The sequence below is a fragment of the Plecotus auritus genome, assembly GCF_963455305.1.
Source record: "Plecotus auritus genome assembly, chromosome: 3".
In the NCBI taxonomy this organism is placed as follows: Eukaryota; Metazoa; Chordata; class Mammalia; order Chiroptera; family Vespertilionidae; genus Plecotus; species Plecotus auritus.
The window spans coordinates 13,146,544-13,157,733 of record NC_137772.1 but is presented as its reverse complement, the minus strand read 5'-3'; positions in this window follow the sequence as shown (position 1 = coordinate 13,157,733).

Sequence of the window (11,190 nt, the reverse complement as noted above, 5' to 3'; positions counted from 1 at the left end):
TCTTGCGTCTGCTGCTCCCCAGCCCAGCCTCTCCTGCCCTTGGGGATCCCTTTCATGTTTGAAACTGGCTGTGCCCTTGGCAGGCAGTTTTCATTTGTCAAGTGACTGAGTGTCTGAGGTCATTCCAGAGGAGAAAGGATTGAGTTCCCTTCTTGGTCTCAAGTCTGAGCTGTTTTCTTTATTTCAGTAATCGTCAGTAAAGCTGTGATTGATCCCCATCTGATGCCTGTGTCTACTTCTCAATTGTTTCCCAACTTGGAATGGTAAGGAGAGGAAGTATCACCCTGAAATGGCAGCAGAAGTCAGCAATAGCAAATCTATATATATAAAAGCCTAAGTGACCGTTACGACTGGTCGGCCGAACTGTGACGTGCACTGACCACCAGGGGGCAGACGCTCAACGCAGGAGCTGCCCCCTGGTGGTTAGTGCGCTCCCATAGCCAACCTCCTGTGGCCGGCCAACCTCCCTCAGTCCCTCCCTCTGGCCAACCGGCCCTGATTGGCCCTGATCGACCCCAATCAGGACTGAGCAAGACAGCTCCGATAGACCCTGATCAATGGCCAGGCCAAGGGACCCCATGTGTGCACAAATTCATGCACCAGGCCTCTAGTATAGTAACAATGTATGTATGTGAAGTGCTGTATGACCAACTAAAAGGACCAAGCAGATCACTAGGTGCTATGAAGGATACACATGAGATAAAATATGGATTCCTGATCTCAGGGACTTTATAACTGAAAAAGAAAATTATAAATATATATATAATGCTACTCTGTCTTCTGCTCCTCCTCCCCCACCCCATTACTGCAACTCACATGCAGGAGTTGGGGGGATGGTGCTGATAGATCTACCACTTACTCCATAGAGCCACAAACTGAATACACTGATTGCTCTTTTCTTCTTTCCTGGGATTTCTCCTCTCCTATCAAACCCAAAGAAGTGGGGAAGTTTCACCTTTATTTTATAAAACCAGCGCTTCCTGGTATAGCAAATAAGGTACCATGAATGGCACTCCTTATTAAAACAACAAAAGAAACCAGCATCAAAATGAAAAGGGAACACACACACACACACACATATATATTTTGAGGCTGACTGCAATTCAGACATATCCTATATAATCCTATATGATAAAGAGCTAATATGCTAATTAGACCAAACAGTAAAACGACCATCCGGACAACCTTCCAGACTAAGCCGGGGCTGCGGGGCTGCAGGGCTGCAAGGGCCGAGCCCTTTATATGAATTTTGTGCATTGGGCCTCTAGTTTATATATATTCAGTTATGTTAGGTTGATCCATATGAAATTGCCATTTTTGTAGGTTAAAAAGTAGTTGAATAACAACACTTTCACATGCTAACTTAATTACCAACATCCAAAACATACCTGCTTCCCCTCACCCCTTGAAAATTTTTCACACCTGACTCACTGTCACTGTTTCTAATATGATTCCTGTCAACATTCTTTTTTATTTTTATGTTTTATTTTTCTCTTGTCAACATTCTTGGTGATTAAAATGTCCACAGAGACAATCCTTCCAATATTCTGGTTTCTGGACCTCTTCTCTTGCAATGTTCTTGGCCTCTATTTTATCTTACTACCCAATTCCACAATTGTATCTTAGATATTAGAGCACTTCATTTTTCTTTGGAATACCATTTTCTGTTGATTCTTCTCTGCCTCACTGGCTACCTCTTGAAAAACCTTGGTTGGTTTCTTCTGATCAGCTGACCTCTGTCTGTAGGGGTGCCCCCCGGGGCTCAGTCTTCACATGCCTTATTCTTCTTTACTTATGCTCACCCCTTATGTGATCTCATCCAATCTGATGACTTTAACGCCTTTGTTATATCGATGACTCTCCAATCTATGTCCCTAGCGCAGATCTGTTCCCCAAACTCAGACTCATATTAGCTGTCTTCTCAACATCACCTACTGTGGATATCTCATAGGCATCTTGGACTTAACATGTCTAAAAACGAACTCTATTCTCTCTTTTCTCTGTGTCCCAATCCACACTGTTGCTTTCTCAATCTTCCCTACCTCATTTTCTAGTTTGCTTAGGCCAGAGATCTTACAGTCACCTTTGACTCTTCTTTCTTACCACACACCCAGCACACTAGCAAACCCTTTTGGCTCTACCTTCAAAATATATTATTGCAGAATCCAACCACTTCTCACCACTTCTGCTTCTGCGTAGGTCCAAGCGATCCTCCTCTGGATCATTGCAATAAACCTGTAATTGGTTCCCCTGCCTTTTCCCACCCCTATCCACTGTCCACATAAATCAGATCATGTCACTCTTCTCCTCAGAATTCTCCAGTGAATGAAAGCCAGTGATCTTGATCTTACATGACCTACAAGGTCACTCAGGGTCTGGCTAGCCTCCTGCTACTTCTCTGATCTCATATCCTACCAGCTCCACCTTTTCTCATCATGCTTGGCCACACTGGTTTTGCACACGGATTTCAAACATGTCAAGTATGTTCCACCTGAGGAGCTTCGTACTTGGTGCTCCCCCTCTCTGCAATGTTCTTTCCCACATACACCTACGTGGCCTAGGCAAATGCTCAAGTAGCCCCTTGTTCTGGATGCCTTCCTACAGCATTATATGTAATATATGTAATACAAGGCTCCACAGGTCCTCCTTATCCTCCTTTCCCCACTTGCCCTGACTCCAATCATCATCACCATCTGGCCTAAACATATTTACTTGTTCAATTGTTTAGCATCTGGCCTCTTTTCACCAGAATGTGAGCTACCCAGGGCAGGGATTTTCTTTTGTTTGCTGTTTAGTCTTAGCACCTAGAACAGTGTCTGGTGCATGATAGCACTCAACAACAAATACTTTTGAATAAATAAAACAACTGAAGGTACTGCATTAACATCATATACCAAAGGGTATTTAAAATAATACAAGGTATCACCAAATTACAAATGGATTGTTTCCCAAAAGTTTTTAAAATATCTTTATTGTTGAAAGTATTACATATGTCCCCATTTTCCCCCCCATTGACCTCTTCTAGCCCGCCCCCGCCCCTGCCCCCGCCTCCCTATTTTCTAAACGTTTTTAAGTCAGGTGTTTGGACATCAATATGCATTTTCCATGTGAGTATGAAGTAAGTGCTGTTATTACCCCATCTCATGGTTGAGAAATATGAGGCATAGGTTAGGTAACCATGCTTAGGTCCTGATTCCAAGACATGTATACCTAACCACTACACTAAATTCCACTGTGTAGACAGGCCACAAAACCTTGGTAAGTCACCTAGTTCTAATCTAAAGTATTTTGTAAAAGACACCTATCTTACACAAGAACAGCTTCAGGGGTGGGCAAACTTTTGACTCGAGGGCCACAATGGGTTCTTAAACTGGACCGGAGGGCCGGAACAAAAGCATGGATGGAGTGTTTGTGTGAACTAATATAAATTCAAAGTAAAGGAGCGGAGGGGAGAGCAAGAGAACCGGATAGAACAGCCGGATCCGGCCCGTGGGCTGTAGTTTGCCCACAGCTGGTAGATTGACCTCTTAGCTTTTTAGATTGTTCACTAAATTATATCTGTTCTCTGCTGGGTCTATCTGCTTTCTTCCCACCCATCAGTCTCCCAATTTTCTTGCTATCCTTCCCTCTGCAGCTTAGATTCCGTGGTCCATCATTTCAGCCACTCACTTGCCAGTGTATTAGATGCTCTTGCTGTTTGTCCTTTCATTGCCCATTCTGTGAAATCGCAACCCTGGATGAGTATAACTATTCGTATCTTCTGCGTACTTGTACCCGGGCTGCTGAGTTCTGTTTGTAGGTTTATTGATGGTAACCATTCTGGCAGGTGTGAGGTGATACCTCATTGTCATTTTAACTTGCACCTGTCTGATGATTAGTGTCATTGAGCATTTTTTCGTATGTCTCTTGGCCATTTGTATGTCCTCTTTGGAGAATTGTCTATTCAGATTCTCTGCCCATTTTTTAATTGGATTGTCTGTCTTCCTTTTGTTGAGTTGTAGGAGTACTTTATATGTTTTAGAAATTATCCCCTTATCAGATGCATCATGGACAAATATGTTCTCCCATACAGTGGGTTCCCTTTTCATTTTGATGCTGGTTTCTTTTGTTGTTTTAATAAGGAGTGCCATTCATGGTACCTTATTTGCTATACCAGGAAGCGCTGGTTTTATAAAATAAAGGTGAAACTTCCCCACTTCTTTGGGTTTGATAGGAGAGGAGAAATCCCAGGAAAGAAGAAAAGAGCAATCAGTGTATTCAGTTTGTGGCTCTATGGAGAAAGTGGTAGATCTATCAGCACCATCCCTCCAACTCCTGCATGTGAGTTGCAGTAATGGGGCGGGGGAGGAGGAGCAGAAGACAGAGTAGTAAATGTGTCCTCAGACATGCAAGATGAGTTTTCATCTTTCATTTCTTATTTACACCGTATAGCAAACCAATCAGCATTTTTTAAGATATTAATGAGAAAAAACAGGATCCTGATTACACTTGGAACATGGTAAGATGTGGGATTTCTTATAGGTCAGATGTTTGTTGCATAGGAAAATATCAACATTGGATTGTAAAATACTTTTTCTATGAATTCAATAACTATTAATTATATACTGTACTAAAAAGAAAATAATTCGCCCTAACCGGTTTGGCTCAGTGGATAAAGCATCAGCCTGCGGACTCAAGGGTCCCAGGTTCGATTCTGGTCAAGGGCATGTGCCTTGGTTGCGGGCATATCCCCAGTAGGGGGTGTGCAGGAGGCAGCTGATTGATGTTTCTCTCTCATCGATGTTTCTAACTCTCTATCCCTACCCTTACTCTCTGTAAAAAATCAATAAAAAATATATTTAAAAAAAAAAAAAGAAAAGAAAATAATTCATGAGGCTTAGAAATAAAACACTAACTGCAGAAAATTATATCTAATGACACAGGAGGCTTAAGACTGAGAAAGTACATTTCAAAACTTTTACAGTGGCCCTAGCTGGTTTGGCTCAGTGGATAGGGCGTCGGCCTGCGGACCAAAGGGTCCAGGGTTTGATTCTGGTCAAGGGCAAGTACCTAGGTTGCAGGCTCCTCCCCGGGCCCTGGTAGAGGCGTGTATAGGAGGCAACCAATTTATGTGTTTCTCTCACATCGATATTTCCCTTTGTCTCTCTTAAAAAAAAAAATCAATGGAAATATATCCTCGGGTGAGGATTAAAAAAGAAAAAAAAAGCTTTTACAGTGAAAAGTGCAGTGGGTAAAGGGTGAACAGCATGTTCCAAGAAGGTCATTCTGAGTTGGAGATGAGGATTTCCAATCTAGGAAGAAGGTGTAGCAAAAGCAAAATGTGTAACCTACTGCTCTGTAGTTAATTTAAGGTAGAGTAAAAGATTAGCGGAACAGAGGCAACAGACTTTTTTTTTTTTTTAAATATATTTTATTGATTTTTTACAGAGAGGAAGGGAGAGGCATAGAGAGTTAGAAACATCAAAGAGAGAGAAACATCAATCAGCTGCCTCCTGCACACCCCCTACTGAGGATATGCCAGCAACCAAGGTACATGCCCTTGACCGGAATCGAACCTGGGACCTTTCAGTCCACAGGCCGACGCTCTATCCACAGAGCCAAACCGGTTAGAGCTAGGCAACAGACTTTTAAGGCAGCCATCAGTCAAATGTAAGGTCACAACGGTGAGGATGCTGAAGTCAATGGCATGGAGGATGAGAGCGCAGTAGGATCCAGGCATGATGAGCGGTGCAGACCTGCAGTGGCCATGGGTGGGGACTAGGTGCTCCAGGCCTGGGTGGATGGGTCAGGAGGAGTTTCAAACCGGGACCTGGAGCCATGGTATGGATCCTCCAACTCCAGCCACACCAGGATGAGAGCTGAATTCAGCACGCGTAAAATCAGAAGGGGCATTTTCATGGGTGAGTCGAGAGGAAGTTTTTGGAAATTTTCGTTTACCCTTCTGCTAAGTGCTTAAGTCTTTTCTCATTTCTCGGGGTTGTGAAAGAGCTCAGAGGAGTGGCGTGAGGTTATGGCAGTAAAGCGAACACGGTAAAAGAGAGTGGGTAATCATGGGTGCAGAGGTGGAAGAGGTTGAGGCAGTGATGGGACATATTGAAGGCCTTGTAGAGAGGATTTTGAGGTTCAAAAATGAGGAACAAGGCAGCATGCAAGAAGGTTCTGATTCTGTAGGCAACTGGGGAAATTATTTTCCTAAACAACAAAAGGAAGGGATACATTCCCACAGTCCAGCTGTTGTGCTTTAACGCTGATCTGAACTAGGGCCTATGGGCCAAGGAACCGCTGAACAGCCTGGGCTGGTCTGAGGTCCACTGGTTGTTTCCAACACAAGCCACCACACTTTAGACGTCCACAGGTAGCCTCCGCCTGGGTGAGTGCGAGTGGTTGGCTAAACTACTCTCTGAGTTCTCCAGGTAGATCCCTGTTTTGTTTTTCTTTTTTTCTGGTATCAGTAAAACAGAAACCCAAACAAACAAACAAACAAAAGGGGGGGGATGCCTTGAAGGAATATATTTAGGAGCAGGATAAGAAAATAGGGCCTAATCTTGTGAGACAAGAATAAGGGAACCATAAAGAAGAAGAAGAGAGAAGACGGTGGAAGCTTAAGGCACTGCCTGTTTCCTCCGATGTGACTGCAGCTATGCAGTTCCTACCTACTTGGCAGGTGCAGTTAGGGAGCTAAGGTTAGGAGTTATGACTTGATTCCTGACTCTGGAGTCTTACTTAAGTGTCCACCTTTCTAAAGGAATAGAGATGTGTTCTGTTTACTTGGTTCTCTTCCTTACAGTTCCACTTGTTCTGAGGACCGGAATGAGGAAACCGCGATGGAAAAATAAACACTAACAAGAGTACTGCACCCTGCTCTCTCCCGGCAGCACTTGGCACAGGATTGCAAACCTCATTAGATCTGTCCAACACTGTAAGGAAAACACCTGCAGATTTCCACTTGTAAGTCCTCGCTGTGCGCTCTGAAAAGAAGATGTATTCTTCGAGAAACACAAAGGCAGTGTTGAAACGCACAGCTAACTGGAAAGAAAGCCTATTGTTTCTCCTTCAAAGAAAACAAGCATCAGTAATGAAGTGCCATAGTGCCATACAGTTAAACAGAAATACACTAATAGTGGCAGAGATCCTGGTGTAGAGTACACAGAAATGCCAAAAAGCAAAACCTGCCTTAACACCATCAAGTTCCTTTCATGAAATGTGCACTTTTAAAAAATTTGTAGCCCTGACCGGTTTGGCTCAGTGGATAGAGCATCAGCCTGTGGACTGAAAGGTCTCAGGTTCGATTCCGGTCAAGGGCATGTACCTTGGTTGCGGGCACATCCCCAGTGGGAGGTGTGCAGGAGGCAGCTGATCAGTGTTTCTCTCTCATCGATGTTTCTAACTCTCTATTCCTCTCTGTAAAAAATCAATAAAATATATTTTAAAAAAAATTTGTAAACTAATAGATGGGTGAGAAAAGAAATTTCTTCTTTTATGGAATTATTCTTTTGGTTTCTAACCTTTTCATGAAATGAAATGGATTTCAATATGTGTGAGCCCAAAAATATTTTAATGGACTTTACCTGCATTAAGCCTCTCAGGCTAATATTATTGGTTAGGATAAGAACATAAAATAGTATCATGAAAAGAAAGTCATTTATGATTTCCCGTCTCAGTTAAGAAAACTATCATGTCATCATAATTTGGTGAATATAATATGGAATTAAACCAGCACATTTTAATATGTTCTGCTGTGCCATCAGTGTTTCGAATGACTGAGTAAATGTAATTTCTGCAACAGGGAGTTGGAGCCATGGGCTGATTAGTGTCTACACTGGGCCTGACACAGGAACTCCATCATATTGGGGTGGGTGCTGGGGTACTCGGTGTGATGGTATCTGTACCTAGAAAAGCCCAGGCAGGTCCTTGATATCGGAGTTTGAGCCAGTCATGGAGTAGCTTTTACTACACTGACCTTTGACACACACAAACATTTATACTTTGGACAAATATTAAATATATCTAAAGGTAATGGAGCGTGACTAAAGCATGTAGAAACTGGAGGGGAGTTCACTCTGGTAAGAAGGGAATCATATTCTCAACTCTTTTCAACTTAGGACAGACCTCCGGGCAGTGCCACTGAGAGTAATTAAAACTCATGGAAACCTCAAGTTTTACTAGTGGAGGAGTCAGAGGACAGAGTTCAGAGAGACCAAAGGATCTGGAAAAGGAGGAGGAAATGCTGAGAAGGGGAGAACTAGAGGGCGGCCACACTGCCCCAACCTCCTGCTGATCTCTGAACCACACAGCCTTGGGGCAGACTCCAGCAGCCCAGCCTACACAGAGAAGCGCATAGAGATTTCCTTTTGCCCCCCATAGGGGAGACAGGATTTAGAGCGTGAGATCAACCAAGTTAACTGCCTGTTATACAAACAAACAATTGTTCAGTGGAACAAAGAGAGTCCAATGTTTCTGTAATGCATTATTTATAATGTCCAGAATACAATCTAATTATCAGACCCATAAGAAACATACTCAAAAGAAAAGGCAATCAGTGGAGAACGATCCCCAGGTGACCTGGATGTTGGAGTTGGTGGACAAGGATTAAAAAAAAAATTCTCTTTATTGTTGAAAGTTATACAGTTGCACCCTTTGTCCCCCCCCATTGATACCTTCTAGCCCGCCCTACCACCTCCCGACCCAGGCCTTTACCACACTATTATCTGTGTCCATGGATTATGCATACATGCATATAAATTCTTTGGCTAATCTCTCCCCACCCACCCACTACCACAATCCCTCTGATTCATCTGTCTGTTCCATGCTTCTATGTCTCTGGATCTATTTTGTTCATCAGTTTATTTTGTTCTTTAAATTCTACATATGAGTGAGATCATGGATACTTATCTTTCTCTGACTGGCTTATTTCGCTTAACATAATACTCTCCCAGTCCCTCCATGCTGGTGGACAGGATTTTTAAGGTAGCTGTTAAAATTCTGCCCCCAAACCAAAACAACCCCCCCAGAAACCCCTCTTAGTGCATAGGAAGTTTCAACAGAGAAAACTATAACAATAGGATCAAATGGATTCTAGAAGTGAAAAATAGTGTCTGAAATTTAAAAATCACCAGAATGGTTTAACAGCAGTTTGGAGATGGTAGATAGTAGGTCAATAAACGTACAGATAGAAAAACTGAAATGATCTAATCTGAAAAATGTGGGCAGTCAAAATTGGGTATGGGAAGCTTTTTCTTTGGTTAGTGCTTTCATTGTAGATAAGCTTCTAAAAAAATTATAGTTGACATACAATATTTCATTAGTTTCAGGTGTACAACATAGTGATTCTATTGTTTTTATACATTACAAAATGATCACCATGATGTGTAGTTACCATGTCACCATATGAAGTTATATTGACCGTATTCCCTGTAGTGTTCATTACATCCTTGTCTTATTTATAACTGGAGTTTTTTTCCCTCTTAGTACCCTTCACCCATTGCACCCACCCTCCCTTCCCTTGTTCCCTTTGGCAACCACCAGTCTGTTCTCTGTATCTATGATCTGTTTGCTTTGTGTTTTAGGTACCACATGTAAGTGAAATCATGCGATATTTGTCTTTCTCTGTATGACCTTCTTTTAGATAAGATTGGTAGACTGGTAAGTCAGGAAAATGCTCGGCCAGATTTCAAGTGCTTTAAACAAAATTTCTCTTTATTTCCTCATGCATAAGATGGAAAAATGTGGACCATGTGACAGTTTAGATGCACTCATTCTTAACCCTGGCCACTTTCCCAAGACTGACCGTGCTGTAAACGTGGGTTTGTATGAAGTGCAATGACGGAAACTGGGAAGGAACATTTATCTGTCACCGACTTTTTTATTCATTTGTCCTTCTTTACTAGCTCATGAGTAAACTCCATGAGGGCAGGCAATGCATATTTTATTTTTTTAAAAAATATTTTTATTGACTTCAGAGAGGGAGAGGAAGATAGAAACATCAATAATGAGAATCATTGATCAGTTGCCTCCTGCATGCCCCGCACTGGGATTGAACCCACAACCCAGGCATGTGCCCTGATGGGGAATTGAACCATGACCTCCTGGTACATAGGTTGACACTCAACCACTGAGCCACATGAGCAGGGTGAGGGAGGCAATGCATATTTAAACATGTATCTTCCTAGTTGCCAGGAATTCATTCTGTAATAATTCTGCCACCTGGAATGGGGGCAGGAACTGGGGGAACACGAGGGTGAGCCCTGTGACAAGGGACCCGGGAATCACTAGATTCAGAAATTAAGACAGATGTTCGTTCCAGGGAAACCCGTCAGCAGCTGGTGCCGGAGAGACTTCCTTTCTTCGGGGTAGTGTTTCTCCAAGTGTGGGTCAGATCACTTGCTTTAGAATTACCTGGAGTGCTTACTAAACTGTCAGTTTTGGGGCCAAACCCTAGACTTGCTATCTCTAAGGATGTGCTTGGAAATCTATAGGTACCCTAAGTGATTCTTACGCATAGAAATGTCAACTATTGTTTAAGGGGTTGGAGATCTGGCAAAAGTAGAGACTAAAGGTCTCACAACCTTGGCACTACTGGCATTTTGGGGTAGATAACTCCCTTTTTTAAAAAATATATTTTATTGATTTTTTACAGAGAGGAAGGGAGAGGAATAGACAGAAACATCGATGAGAGAGAAACATCCATCAGCTGCCTCCTGCACACCCCCTACTGGGGATGTACCCGCAACCAAGGTACATGCCCTTGACTGGAATCGAACCTGGGACCCTTTAGCCCGCAGTCCGACGCTCTATCCACTGAGCCAAACTGATCAGGGCAGGTAGATAACTCCTTGTTGTGGTGGCTGCTGTCCTGTGCATTGTGGGATGTCTAGCTATATCCCTGGTCGCAAACCCTCTAGTTGCTAGTAGCACCTCTTCTCCTAGTGCGACAAGATCACCACAAATATCTCCGAACGTTGCAAGATGTCCCCCGGGGAGACAAAGTACCCCCTGGCCGAGAACCACTGCTTTGGAGGATCAGCGTAGCAAGCATGCTCCCCATCTGAGGGTCAGAAGAGAACACAGCTGGGGGAGGCCCAGCTATTGGAACGGGAATGCCCAATTCCGGAATCTACGGAAAGAGCTCCTTCCTAAGGGTGATACTGGCAGCTCAGCTACCTTGATGAAGGGGGCCTGCAACCACAGCTG